The sequence below is a fragment of the Oncorhynchus kisutch genome, linkage group LG10 (assembly GCF_002021735.2).
Source record: "Oncorhynchus kisutch isolate 150728-3 linkage group LG10, Okis_V2, whole genome shotgun sequence".
In the NCBI taxonomy this organism is placed as follows: domain Eukaryota; kingdom Metazoa; phylum Chordata; class Actinopteri; order Salmoniformes; family Salmonidae; genus Oncorhynchus; species Oncorhynchus kisutch.
In genome coordinates, this window is record NC_034183.2 from 16857781 (window position 1) to 16873045 (window position 15265).

A 15265-nucleotide genomic window follows, 5' to 3' on the forward strand; every position below is an offset into this window, starting at 1 on the left:
CCTAGCTATCTTAAGATTAATGTATTAACTGTAAGTTGCTGCATATAAGAGTGTCTGCTAAATGACTAAAATGTCAAATGAAAGACATTTGTTGATATAGCCCTATTGGATTGAGGCTATGTTGAGTGCTTTTAATTGACACCTACCCTTGTAGGGCTCAACAGCTGCCCAGACAGACAGGGTTAGACGTGTGACAGCCTGTGAGACATTAACAGAGTCATGACACTCCAAGCTTTTTTTAGCCTTTATCAGACCTACTTCCTCCAGTTCTTTCATGTTAAAGCCTGAGAAGTACATCTGCTGGATCTACTGCTGGCGCTGTCTACTGCCACCTATTCTGCATTTTATTTTTCATTCTGCAGATACTGTTGAAAAACTGTTCTTAAATGGAAGCAAATGGAATGAAACGGGGATAAACATACCTGAATTTGTCCAATGGAAACTCTCATTTGCAACTGTTGGACTAATTATTACACCCTAGATCAGCTAGATGCAGGCAAGAGTTTGCAAGGCAGTATTGAATGTGTCACTGTCTGTCACCTTGATTACTCAAAATTCTCGACCTGTGCACCTGCGATGTAAACTTTAATTCATAGGCTAGGTTGTAGCAACCTCATGATGGGTACAGGGGAAATTTGATGCAGTAGCATAATTCTATCAATGTTACATTGAACTGGGTGAATGGAATATGAATGACAGTCACCCAATATGCTGTAACAGAAATAAGGCAAAGCTCATAAAAAAAAAATCTTCCTCCCTCATCTTAAAAACTTCTTGGCACACCCATCCCATTAGCGGGATCATTTTCATCAACATCCGCTGAATTGCAGAGCGAAAAATTCAAATTAAATTACCTAAAATATTTAATTTTCATGACATCACAAGTGCAAAATAGCAAAACACAGCTTAGCTTGTTGTTAATCCACCTGGCGTGTCAAATTTCAAAAAAGCTTAACAGCAAAAGCTATCCAAGCGTTTATGTTAGGACATCTTTCAGCAGACAAAACATTACAAACAGCTAGCAGCAAAGTAGATTGGTCACGAAAGTCAGAAAAGCAATAAAATGAATCGCTTACCTTTGATGATCTTCGGATGTTTGCACTCACGAGACACAATAAATGTTCCTTTTGTTCCATAAAGATTATTTTTTATATCCAAAATACCTCCATTTGGTTGGTGCGTTTTGTTCAGATATCCACAGGCTCGAGCGGTCACGACGGGGCAGACGAAAATTCCAAATAGTATCCGTAAAGTTCGTAGAAACATGTCAAACGTTTTTTATAATCAATCCTCAGGTTGTTTTTACAATAAATAATCAATAATATTTCAACCGGACCGTAGCTTTTTCAATAGGAGAGAGAGAGAAAATGTGTGCTCCAAGTTGTTGCACATGCAAAACTCTGCTAGCTCCCAGCCATCCACTGACGCGATGTGATCCTTCTCGCTCATTTTTCAGAATAAAAGCCTGAAACTATGTCTAAAGACTGTTCACACCATGTGGAAGCCATAGAGAAAGGAATCTGGTTGATATCCCTTTAAATGGAGGGAAGGCATGCAATGCAACAGGGAGATTCGTTTCTCTTAGGCACTTCCTTGTTGGATTTTCCTCAGGTTTTTGCCTGCAACATCAGTTCTGTTATACTCACAGACAATATTTTGACAGTTTTGGAAACTTTAGAGTGTTTTCTATCTGACAATTATGTGCATATTCTAGATTCTGGGCCTGAGAAATAGGCAGTTTAATTTGGGTATGTTTATAAACTGCCCCATGTTCCAACCGAGTGTGTGTTCCTATATATCTTCTCCCTTGTTTAATTAAAACAAGTGAATTCATAATCACTTACAACACGGACCCCCTCAGAGCATTTAATGTAAACTTTTCCATTCACTAAATCACTTTCCCTACGTCAGAGAACAGTGTTCTCAGAGAAGGACCCACAGGCGAGCAACTGTGTAAAGCCACCCTGTAAGCATGCTGAAATGCATCCATCAACTAAAATGCAAGAGGGAATATGTTACATGCTCTCAGTGCCATGCCTGAATCATTTCCCAGTTTGCAGTCATTAAATGTGAAGGCTCAGCACTGTGTGCATTAGCCCTAATGGACACATTACCTCAAAATACTCCAAAGGCCACTGTACGCAGACACAATCACAGACATGCACACATGCACGCACAGACATGCACACACAAGATGCCTCTGGCCACGTTTACCTCTACAAAAACTTGCAACCCACAGGGCACAGACATCAATTCAACGTCTATTCCACGTTGGCTCAGTGCAATTTCATTAAAATGACGTGGAAACAACATCTATTCAACCAGTGTATGCCCAATGTTTTTTTAAACGAATTTCTTTAGTGAATTCTAAATCATTAGTCAGTGAGAAGACGGCTTTTTGTGATGTACAAAGGGATTGTCCCTCTCCTCTCTAAATCCTCTCAACGCACCTCCACGCGCCTGATTCCACCTTACCCACCGACAGCCACTACCAATCTGCCTTAATTGCCTCACATGTAAAGGGAGAGCTGAGAGACAGAACTTGCTGCCCTCGCCTTTCTTACACTGAGCTCACTCTGCTACCATGGTAGAGAGAAAACACTCCACCTGGATATCAGACAATAAGAGAGCACACCATGTTTACAACCCAACCCAGAGTGTAACTTCTCTCCTCAGTCCTCACAACCAAAGAGGCAGGCATCCCTCAACGATGAAAACAGTGTGTCGTTTGACGTAGTAAGTGTGAACTTTCTCATCCTTCAGTCTCTTGACTGTAGATCTACTCAACATGATGATGTTGTTTTTAAATTGCTTGCTTTGTGTTGTGGTTTACTTTACAGTTCTTTGAGATTTCTTTATATAATGAATAGTGCTATTCAATCAGAATATATGATTAATATTATTATTATAATAAACTATCACACAAAACCATACAAGCTCATGTGTGTCTTCCTGCACGACTATGGCAATACACACTTTTATAGTGAAAAGAAGAGGTCCACACAGAGCAGAAAGAGAGAAAGAGAGAACTACTAGTTATAAGACCAGTTTTTCAACTCACCTTTGTTGAGCCTATAAAGGAGGGTCTTTCCCGTTCCTCCGTTCAGTAAATGTTTACTCTTTGTTTACTCTTCCTTTGTTGCAGCTTGACACAAATACATCCTCACCCTAAGGACATGATCTAAATCAACAGCGCGTGAGGGAGAGAGGCAGGAAGGAAATGCCAAAGAAGAAAAGAGCACTCTCCTCAAGTCCTCTGCACTGTATCCAACCGGTTAGAGCTCAGCGATAGAGTGTGTGTGAGAGAGAGAGAGAGAGAGAGAGAGAGAGAGAGAGGAAGAGAGCTAGAGAGATGAAGCGATACTGCGTGAGTGAGTGAGTGAGAGAGCTAGTGGCGAGCGAGTAAGAGAGAGGAGTGTAGCAAGCAGTGTTCACACTAGGGTGACTCTTTAGCCCCGTTTATACCTGACACTTACATGCGTTCTTCATCCTGATCTTTTCTTGATCTAGTCTGTTTACACTTGTGAAATCGGGATCATAATAAGTTCACAATGCGTATTTTAATCATCTACACCTGTCTGAAAATGTGGGTGAAATCGAATGTGGACATTTTCCAGACACTGCACGCATGTTAGCACCAGGTATAAACGGGGCTTCTGTCTTGCTTTGCGTGTGTGTTTCCTTGCTTTTGTGCGTGTGTTTCAGTGTGCGAGTTATGGGATTCCTCACATGTTGTCTGAAACAGAAGCCACAGGGTCAGCTGCTGTCACCGCTGCCTCTGTCTCTTATCCCATTCATACCAAGACAAAAACCCGCCAACTTTGGCATGCCGTCTTCTTTTTCCTGCCTTTTATTTATATCAGAAAGATATTGCCAGTAACAAAGCCTTTACTTTTATATCCACCAAACGAGGTAGTCATGAATGCGGTATTATGTTTTAAAGTCCTGTCAACGGCTCAGTATAAAATGTAAATCATCTTACCGGCTTTAGCACACATTAAATCATGAACATTCTATTGTTGTCCGACATCGTCCTTGTCAGTATGAAAAAGTATAAACAAATAAATGGGGGATTATATAAACATTGCCCAGCATCTTTTTCTTCTTCAGGCAACATACTGGGAATCCTGTGTGAATTAGTTATCTGTTTCTATCTCACTCTCTATCACAGCTGTCTCTCTCTCTCTCTATTTCCCCTCTCAGTCTTTATCTGTCTCTCTCCCCACACCCTCGCTCTCCCTCTCTCTTCTCCTCCTCAATTCCCCACAGTTAATTTGCATCCCAGAGAGAGTTATAATCTAATCTCTGTTGCAAATGGAAATTAATCACACACAACACACATACGTGTAGTCACACATGCACACACCTGCACACACACGCAATGGATGGCTTTGGATTGAATCTCAGAAGCAGTGGACGTTGTTCCCACCCCACCATGAGAGGTCCTTGCTGTCTGTTTAACTGGGCGGGGAATGGCATGGGCATTGTAAATAGCACTCTGTCATCTCTCTACAGGTTTCTGATTTATGATGTGACACATGTGCCCTGTAACAGAATTGAGGCTGTAAGTGCTTCTCTTCCCAGGAGAGTTAATTGTAATGCACAGCACCATGCTACAGAATGCACAGAAAGCCCCTTGCCATCCATATTAGACGTCAAGTGGAAGGTGATTTAGACGCCACCCAACAGACATGGTTGTACAGATGTAGGATCTTAATTTGAGCCAGTTTGCCACAGAAGGAAAATAATCCTGCAGCAACAGGAAATGTGAGTTATTATGAGGATTATAATTAAGGGACATTTTTATAGGGGTTGATACATTTTTGTAAGGGAAAATCGGGTCAGAAATGTGGAAATGACAAACTTCAGGAGCCTTTTTAAACCTCATATACACTACCAGTTTAAATTGTCCAGGATCGTTTTCCTGCAACAGGGTGATCAAATTAAGATCCTACATCTGTATATATGCACTGTGTGTTGATAAAGTGCCATAATTCCCCCTATGCCACACACACAGTACCTGAAGATGAAGGGAAGGGGGACCTTTTTAAAAAGGAAAGTTGGGAACATGTGGCACTGCTATCATCTTGATGTGTGCATAAAAGTGGTTTGGCACCTGCACAGTGACTGAGAGACGAGACCCTACAGGCAAAGCGTCAATACAGGACTAAGATCGAATCGTACTACACCGGCTCTGACGCTCGTCGGATGTGGCAGGGCCGGCAAACTATTACAGATTACAAAGGGATGCACAGCCGAGAGCTGCCCAGTGACACGAGCCTACCCGACGAGCTAAATAACTTCTATGCTCGCTTCGAGGCAAGTAACACTGAAACAGGCATGAGAGCATCAGCTGTTCCGGACGACTGTGTGATCACGCTCTCCGCAGCCGATGAAAGACCTTAATAAATCCTCTTGGGGCTAGGGGGCAGAATTTTCACTTTTGGATAAGTAGCATGCCCAATTTCAAATTCCTGCTACTAATGCCAGGAATATAAGATATGCATATTATTCATAGATTTGGATAGAAAACACTCTGAAGTTTCTAAAACTGTTTGAATCATGTCTGTGAGTATAACAGAACTTATGTAGCAGGCAAAACGCAGAGGACTAACTCTTCAGATTTTTTTGTGCCTCTCTCTGTTCCCTGAAATATCCCTTGTCATGGCCAAGGGATATTTCTTAGGAACCTGTTTTCAGTTCCTACCGCTTGCACTGCATTTCACCAGTCTTTGGAATTTGGTTGAGGTTATTCCTTTGTGCAATGAAGAAGTAGGCCAACTAGGAACTGGGTAACACATTTGTGAGTTGCGCAAGACGTGAAAAGTAGCGCTGGTTTGTTTTCATTCCTGTATTGAACACAGATTGACCCGTCTACAATTTGATCGATTATTAACGTTTAAAAATACCTAAAGTTGTATTACAAAAGTAGTTTGAAATATTTTGGCAAAGTTTATAGGCAACTTTAGAAATATTTTGGAATGACGTTGCGTTTTTTGTAAGCTGTTTTTTCTGGATCAAACGCGCTTTATAATGGACATTTTGGATATATAAGGACGGAATCTCTTGAACAAAAGGACCAATTGTGATGTTTATGGGACATATTGGAGTGCCAACAAAAGAAGCTCATCAAAGGTAATGCATGTTTTATATTTTATTTCAGCGTTTTGTGTAGCGCCTGCAGGTTTGAAATATGCTAACCCCTTTGTTTACTGCTGGCGCTATCATCAGATAATAGCTTCTTATGCTTTCGCCGAAAACCATTTTTAAAATCTGACATGTTGGCTGGATTCACAACGCGTGTAGCTTTAATTGAGTATCTTACATGTGTGATTTAATGAAAGTTTGAATTGTATAGTATTTTATTTGAATCTGGGCTCTGCATTTTCCCTGGCAATTGGCCAGTTGGGACATTTGTGTCCCGCCTATCCCAAAGAGGTTTTAAACAGGTCAACATTCACAACGACGCAGGGCCAGACGGATTATCAGACATGTACTCCGAGCATGCGCTGACCATCTGGCAAGTGTCTTCACTGACATTTTCAACCTCTCCCTGTCTGAGTATGTAATACCAATATGTTTCAAGGAGACCACCATAGTCCCTGTGCCCAAGAACACTAAGGTAACCTGCCTAAAGGACTACCAACCCGTAGCACTCATGTCTGTAGCCATGAAATGCTTTGAAAGGCTGGTCATGGCTGCAATCCAGGACCTCTATACCAGGTGGTGTAAGAGGAAAGCCCTAAACATTGTCAAAGACTCCAGCCACCCTAGTCATAGACTGTCCGCTCTGCTACTACCCCCAAGCCATAAGACTCCTGAACAGCTAATCAAATGGCTACCCAGACTATTTGCATTGCCTTCCCTGATAAAGGCCAGTGTCAGTCAGAGAGAGGTAAGAGGCAGGACCAGACCAGAGCATATAGGGATCCCTACAGGGAATGGACGCTACTGTAATGCATATTTTTTATTGTTTTTATTTCACCTATATTTAACCAGGTAGGCCAGTTGAGAACAAGTTCTTTTTTACAACTGCGGCCTGGCCAAGATGAAGCAAAGCAGTGTGACACAAACAACAACACAGAGTTAAACATGGAATAAACAAACATACAGTCAATAACACAATAAAAAAGTCTATATACAGTGTGTGCAAATGAGGAATGATCAGGGAGGTAAGGCAATAAATAGGACATAGTTGTGAAATAATTACAATTTAGCAATTAAGTGGTGAAATATTTACAATTTAGCAATTAAACACTGGAGGGATAGATGTGCAGAAGATGAATGTTCAAGTAGAGATACTGGGGTTCAAAGGAGCAAAAAATAAATAACAGTATGGGGATGAGGTAGTTGGATGGGCAATTTACAGATGTGCTATGTACAGGTGCAGTGATCTGTGAGCTTCTCTGACAGCTGTTGAAGTTAGAGAGGGAGATATGAGTCTCCCTCTCTAAATTGAGTTTTGCAATGTGTTCAAGTTATTGGCAGCAGAGAACTCAAAGGAAAGGCAGCCAAAGGAGGAGTTGGCTTTGGGGATGACCAGTGAAATATACCTGCTGGAGCGCGTGCTGCGGGTGGGTGCTGCTATGGTGACCAGTGAGTTAAGATAATGCGGGGCTTTACCTAGCAAAGACTTATAAAAAGGACCTGTAGCCAGTGGGTTTGGTGACGAATATTACGTGAGGGCCAGCCAATGAGAGCATACAGGTCACAGTGGTGGTTTGTATATGAGGCTTTGGTGACAAAACCGATGGCACTGTGATAGACTGCATCCAAATTGCTGAGTAGAGTGTTGGAGGCTATTTTGTAAATGACATCGCTGAAGTTAAGGATCGGTAGGATAGTCAGTTTTACGAGGGTATGTTTGGCAGCATGAGTGAAGGATGTTTTGTTTGCGAAATAGGAAGCCGATTCTAGATTAAATTTTGGATTGGAGATGCTTAATGTGAGTCTGGAAGGAGAGTTTATAGTCTAACCAGACACCTAGGTATTTCTAGTTGTCCACATATTAAGTCAGAACCGTCCAGAGTAGTGATGCTGGACGTGCGGGCAGGTGCGGGCAACAATCGGTTGAAGAGCATGCATTTAGTTTGACTTGCATTTAAGAGCAGTTGGAGGCCACGGAAGGAGAGTTGTTTGGCATTGAAGCACGTCTGGAGGTTAGTTATCAAAGTTACCAAAGAAGGACCAGAAGTATACAGAATGGTGTCGTCTGCGTAGAGGTGGATCAGAGAATCACCAGCAGCAAGAGCGACATTGTTGATGTATACAGAGAAAAGAGTCAGCCCGACAATTGAACTCTGTTGCACCCCCTTAGAGACTGCCAGAGGTTGACACTCTGAAATCGGTCTGAGAAGTAGTTGGTGAACCAGCCAAGACAGTCATTTGAGAAACCAAGGCTGTTTAGTCTGCCGATAAGAATGTGGTGATTGACAGAGTCGAAAGCCTTGGCCAGGTCGATGAATACAGCTGCACAGTATTGTCTCTTATCGATGGCGGTTATGATATCATTTAGGACCTTGAGCGTGGCTGAGGTGCACCCATGACCAGCTCAGAAACCAGAGTGTATAGCGGACAAGGTACGGTGGGATACAAAATGGTCGGTGATCTGTTTGTTAACTTGGCTTTCGAAAACCTTAGAAAGGCAGGGTAGGATAGATATAGATCTGTAGCAGTTTGGGTCTAGAGTGTCTCCCCCTTTGAAGAGGGGGATCTCAGACGAGTGATCTCAGACGATACAAAAGAGAGGTTGAACAGGCTGGTAATAGGGGTTGCAACAATTTCGGCAGATCATTTTAGAAAGAGAGGAAGAGAGGGTCCAGATTGTCTAGCCTGGCTGATTTGTAGGGGTCCAGATTTAGCAGCTCTTTCAGAACATCAGCTATCTGGATTTGGATGAAGGAGAAATGGGGGAGGCTTGGGAAAGTTGCTGAGGGGGTTGCAGGGCTGTTGACCGGGGTAGGGGTAGCCAGGTGGAAAGCATGGCCAGCTGAAGAAAAATGCTTATTGAAATTCTCAATTATCGTGGATTTATCTGGCGGTGACAGTGTTTCCTAGCCTCATTGCAGTGGGGAGCTGGGAGGAGGTGCTCTTATTCTCCATGGACTTTACAGTGTCTCAGAGCTTTTTGGAGTATGTGCTACAGGATGCTAATATCTGTTTGAAAAAGCTAGCCTTTGCTTTCCTAACTGCGTTTGTACATTGGTTCCTAACTTCCCTGAAAAGTTGCATATTGCGGGGACTATTCGATGCTAATGCAGTATGCCACAGGATGTTTTTGTGCTGGTCAAGGGCAGTCAGGTCTGGAGTGAACCAAGGGCTATATCTGTTCTTGGTTCTACATTTTTTAAATGGGCCATGCTTATTTAAGATGGTGAGGAAAGCACTTTTAAATAATAACCAAGCATCCTCTACTGACGGAATGAGGTCAATGTACTTCCAGGATACCCAGGCCAGGTTGATTAGAAATGCCTGCTCGCTGAGGTGTTTTAGCGAGTGTTTGACAGTGATGAGGGGTGGTCGTTTGACAGCAGACCCTTTACGGACGCAGGCAATGAGGCAGTTATCACTGAGACCCTGGTTGAAGACAGCAGAGGTGTATTTGTGTATTTGGAGGGCAGGTTGGTTAGGATGATATCTAAGAGGATGCCCGTGTTTACGGATTTGGGGTTGTAACTGGTAGGTTCATTGATAATTTGTGTGAGATTGAGGGCATCTAGCTTAGATTGTAGGACGGCCGGAGTGTTAAGCATGTCCCAGTTTAGGTCACCTAACAGTACGAGCTCTGAAGATAAATGGGGGAAATCAATTCACATATGGTGTCCAGCGCACAGATGGGGGTAGAAGGTGGTCTATAGCAAGCAGCAAACGGTGAGACACTTGTTTCTGGAAAGGTGGATTTTTAAAAGTAGAAGCTCAAATTGTTTGGGCACAGACCTGGATAGTATGACAGAACTCTACAGTAGATTGCAACTCCGCCCCCTTTGGCAGTTCTGTCTTGCCGGAAAATGTTATAGTTAGGGATGGAAATTTCAGGGTTTCAGGGCCTTCCTAAGCCAGGATTCAGACACGTCTAGAACAACCGGATTGGCAGTGTGTTATAGCAGTGAATAAAACAAACTTAGGGAGGAAGCTTCTAATGGTAACATGCATGAAACCAAGGCTTTTACGATTACAGAAGTCAACAAATGAGAGCTCCTGGGTAATGGGAGTGGATCTAGGCATTGCAGGGCCTGGATTAACCTCTACATCACCAGAGGAACACAGGAGGAGTAGGATAAGGGTACGGCTAAAGGCTATGAGAACTGGTCGTCTAGTGCGTTCGGAACAGAGAGTAAAAGGAGCATGTTTCTGGGCACAGAATAATAGATTTAAGGCATAATGTACAGACAAGGGTATGGTAGGATGTGAATACAGTGGAGGTAAACCTTGGCATTGAATGACGTTGAGAGAGGTATTGTCTCTAGAGACACAATTTAAACCAGGCGAGGTCACCGCATGTGTAGGAGGTGGACAAAAGGGTTAGTTAAGGCATATTGAATAGGGCTGGAGGCTCTACAGTGAAATAAGATAATAATCACTAATCAAAACAGCAATGGACAAGGCATATTGACATTAGGGAGAGGCATGCGTAGCCGAGTGATCATGTGGTCTAGTGAGTAGCTAGGCGGGCTGAAGACACAGCGATTCAGACAGCTAGCGGGCCGGGGCTAGCAGGCTAGCAGATGGACATTTAGGGGACGTCGCTATGGAGGAGCCTGCTGAAAACCCCCTTGGACGGATTACGTTGGTAGACCAGTCGTGAAGGATCGACGGGGCTCTGTATCGGCAGTAAAATTGATCCAGGCCAATTGGCAATACCAATTGGTATTGTAGCCCAAGGAGTGGCTGATGGACCTCTTCAGCTAGCCGGGAGATGGGCCTAGCATAGGCTAGCTCCAGACAGAGACGTTGGCCAGAAGTAGCCACTCGGATAGCAGCTAGCTAGCTCTGATGATCCAGGTGAAAAGGTTCAGAGTTTGAGGTAGGATTCCGGAGATGTGGAAAAAAAGAGTCCAGTATGCTCTGGGTTGAATCGCGCTGTGCAGACTGGCAGGAGTTGTCCAGGCTAAAGGTTAGCTGATGACCGCTAGCAGTGGCTAGCTGACTGCTAGCTAGTAGCTAGTTAGCTGGATAGCTTCTGTTGGGGGTTCCGGTTATAAAGTAAAGAAAATAGCAGATCCATATCACATTGGGTGAGGTGTGTTGCAGGAGAGTATGTTGGAGTTGAGGTTTAAAAAATATAAAAAAATATATATATTCGAAATATATGCAAAGAAAAATATATATATATTAGACACGACAAGACGAAGACAAAGACGCCTGACTGCTACACAATCTTGGATTCGAGGGAAGTATAGTAAACTCAGCAACAAAAGAAACAACCCTTTTTCAGGACACTGTCTTTCAAAGATATTTCGTAAAAATCCAAATAACTTCACAGATCTTCATTGTAAAGGGTTTAAACACTGTTTCCCATTCTTGTTCAATGAACCATAAACAATTAATGAACATGCACCTGTGGAATGATCGTTAAGACACTAACAGCTAACAGACAGTAGGCAATTAATGTCACAGTAATGAAAACACTAAAGAGGACACTAAAGAGGCCTTTCTACAGACTCTGAAAAACACCGAAAGAAAGATGCCCAGGGTCCCTGCTCATCTGCGTGAACGTGCAAGGCATGAGGACAGCAAATGTGGCCAAGGCAATACATTGCAATGTCCATACTGTGAGATGCCTAAGATAGCGCTTCAGTGAGACAGGATGGACAGCTGATCGTCCTCGCAGTGGCAGACCACATGTAACAACACCTGCACAGGATCAGTACATCCGTACATCACACCTGCGGGACAGGTACAGGATGGCAACAAAAACTGCACGAGTTACACTAGGAACGCACAATCCCTCCATCAGTGCTCAGACTGTCCGCAATAGGCTGAGAGAGGCTGGAATGAGGGCTTGTAGGCCTGTTGTAAGGCAGATCCTCACCAGACATCACTGACAACAACGTCGCCTATGGGCAGAAACCCACCGTCGCTGGACCAGACAGGACTGGCAAAAAGTGCTCTTCACTGACGAGTCGCGGTTTTGTCTCACCAGGGGTGATGGTCGGATTCGCGTTTATCGTCTAAGGAATGAGTGTTAGTTACACTTAGGCCTGTACTCTGGAGCGGGATCGATTTGGAGGTGGAGGGTCCGTCATGGTCTGGGGCGGTGTGTCACAGCATCATCGGACTGAGCTTGTTGTCATTGCAGGCAATCTCATCGCTGTACCTTACAGGGAAGACATCCTCCTCACACATGTTGTACCCTTCCTGCAGGCTCATCCAGACATGACCCTCCGGCATGACAATGCCTCCAGCCATACTGCTCGTTCTGTCCGTGATTTCCTGCAAGACAGGAATGTCAGTGTTCTGCCATGGCCAGCGATGAGCCCGGATCTCAATCCCATTGAGCACATCTGGGACCTGTTGGATCGGAGGGTAAGGGCTAGGGCCATTCCGCCCAGAAATGTCCAGGAACTTGCAGATGCCTTGTTGGAAGAGTGGGGTAACAACTCACAGCAAGAACTGGCAAATCTGATGCAATCCACGAGGAGGAGATGCACTGCTGTATTTAATGCAGCTGGTGGCCACACCAGATACTGACTGTTACTTTTGATGTTGACCCCCCCCCCCTCCCCCCGCTTTGTTCAGGGACAATATTGTTACATTTATGTCCGTAGAACTTGTTCAGTTTATGTCTCAGTTGTTGAATCTTGTTATGATCATGTTAAATTTGCTGAAAATAAACACAGTTGACAGTGAGAAGATGTTTCTTTTTTTGCTGAGTTAATGATGTCCAGCCAACAGGAAATACTGGAGGAGGATAACTGGAGAAGCTTGTATCAAGAGATGTATGCTGTTTCTGCTGTAATGTTACTCAGCCTTGAGAGAGAACATTTATTTATCATCTGTCTAGAGTTGTTTACCCTTATTATTACAGTTCTTGTCCTTTGCAGAGTGGCAATTGTCATTGCTGGGAAGTAATGGTACCACTTAACAGGGAGGCTAAACAGTCTGACCCCTCCAACAATAAGCCAAACAAAGAGAGCAGAAACAAAGTCTACTCTTGATAGTTAGAGTTTATTAGTCACATGTACAGGGACGCAGTTGTAATTGCAGGGTACAGTGAACATCTTATGCTCTGGGTTCCAACAGAGCAGATCAATGAAAAAGTAAAAATAAATAAAAGAGAAGTGAAAGAGACAAAATAAAGATAGTAATTATTATAATAATAGTAATAATCTATGCACATTTACAACTGCGGGGGAAGGGTAAGAGTCCGTTGGGGAACGTCCATATGGGGAGCAGCAACGGGGATGTAAGAAGTGAATGAAACAGTAATCATTTTTATTTATTTAACTAGGCAGGTCAGTTAAGAACAAATTCTTATTTTCAATGATGGCTTAGGACACTGCTTTGTTCAGGGGCAGAACGACAGATTTGTTTTACCTTGTCAGCTCAGGGATTATGAACTTGCACCTTTCGGTTACTAATCCAACACTCTATCCACTAGGCTACCTGCCACCCCATAATAATGAATGTGAATTATAACAGGACAACATCATAACAACAAGTCATCAAAATGATTAAGAAATATTTGTCTCCTAATACAACTAAATGCAAAGCATCACTTTTTGTTTGTTTCTATATCAGGCTTTTACCCAGCACCATTGCAATATTGTAAATATGTCTCTCTCATCCTCTCATGAAATATTGACTGTTTCGAAATGTGCTGGGAAAATCAGGTCATGTTAAATGAATGCAAAACAGAGAAGCTTCTGGATTGTTTCCAAAACTCACATGTTGAAGTAAACCCTTTGATGACTATCAGATAACAAGCTTCTCACATGGTTGTCGATAGATAGTGAGTGTGAGTGTAATATTTACTGTTCATTTTGATTGTTTATTTAACTTTTGTTTATTATCTACTTCACTTGCTTTGGAAATGTTAACATATGTTTCCCATGCCAATAACGCCCTTGAATTGGTTGGTAACTCTTTGATTCCACTGTGGGTATTAAAGAGTTTCATCATACTGTGCCTTCTCAACAGGGGAGATGCCCAGTGTAGTGAGTTTCCCACTGGAACAGAGTGTTGACAACAACACCTCCTTCACACTGACTTTTAACACAGGGGGCCCCCAGGGGTGTGTCCTTAGCCCTCTGCTGTACTCCCTGTTCACCCACGACTGTGTGGCTTTGCATGACACCAACTCCATTTTCAAGTTACTGACGACACCACGGTTGAAGGCCTGATAACCAACAATGACGAGTCAGCCTATAGGGAAGAGGTAAGTGAACTGGCATTGTGGTTCCAGGACAACAACCTCTCCCTCAACGTCAGCAAAACAAAGGAGTTGATTGTTGACTTCAGCAACTTTGAGGAGGGAACACACCCCAATCCACATCAACGGGACTGCATTAGAGAGAGTCAGCAGTTTTAAATTCCTCTGCGTCCACATCACTAAGGACTTGTCATGGACCATCAACTCTTGTCAAGAGGCCGCAAAGGCACCTCGACTTCCTAAGGCGGCTGAAGAAATTCTGCCAATTCCTCTACAAATACTACCACAATCAAGAGCGTCCTGACCAGCCACATCACGGCCTGGTACAGGAGTTGCTCCATCCACGAACGCAAGGCTCTCCATCGGGGTGGTGAAGATGGCCCAGTGCATCACTGGGGCTGTGTTCCCACCCATCCAGGACATCTACTTGAAAAGGTGCCAGAAGAAGTCACAGGGCATCATCAAGGATCCCAGACACCCCAGCCATGAGCTGTTCTCTTCCTTCCCGTCGGGCAGATGGTATTGGAGCATGAGGTCTGATATACAACAGAGACAGTTTTTGTCTACAAGCCATTAGACTGCTGAACATTGGAACTGGACTGACCACCTGCACTCACTCACTCATTCCCTCACTCTAACTGCTGCTACCAGACTCTAATTTGCTATTGCTAATACTACACAATTTAAACATTTGCACCCAATCACCCCTTCATGATAGATGTGCAAATATTGCACTACAAATGGTTCCTTCCTGTATTATACTTATGCTAAAATATTTATTATATTCTACTGAGCCATTTACTTTATGTTCATATTCTCATCTTTTATTATTTCTTATTGTTGTTGCGTTGTTGAGAAGGAACCTGCAAGTAAGTTTTGTTGGACAGTGCATAC

The 15265-nt window shown here is 43.3% G+C and overlaps 1 protein-coding gene across 1 annotated transcript in view; it reads right to left on the minus strand.

Moving 5' to 3' along the window:
• shisal1a (shisa like 1a) overlaps nt 1-3417 on the minus strand; it is a 42944-nt gene extending 39527 nt beyond the window's left edge. The window contains exon 1 of the mRNA XM_020492437.2: nt 3062-3417. The gene's annotated coding sequence lies outside the window, so the exon portion shown is untranslated. The remainder of the gene's footprint in view (nt 1-3061) is intronic.
• Nucleotides 3418-15265: the final 11848 nt, after the last annotated feature.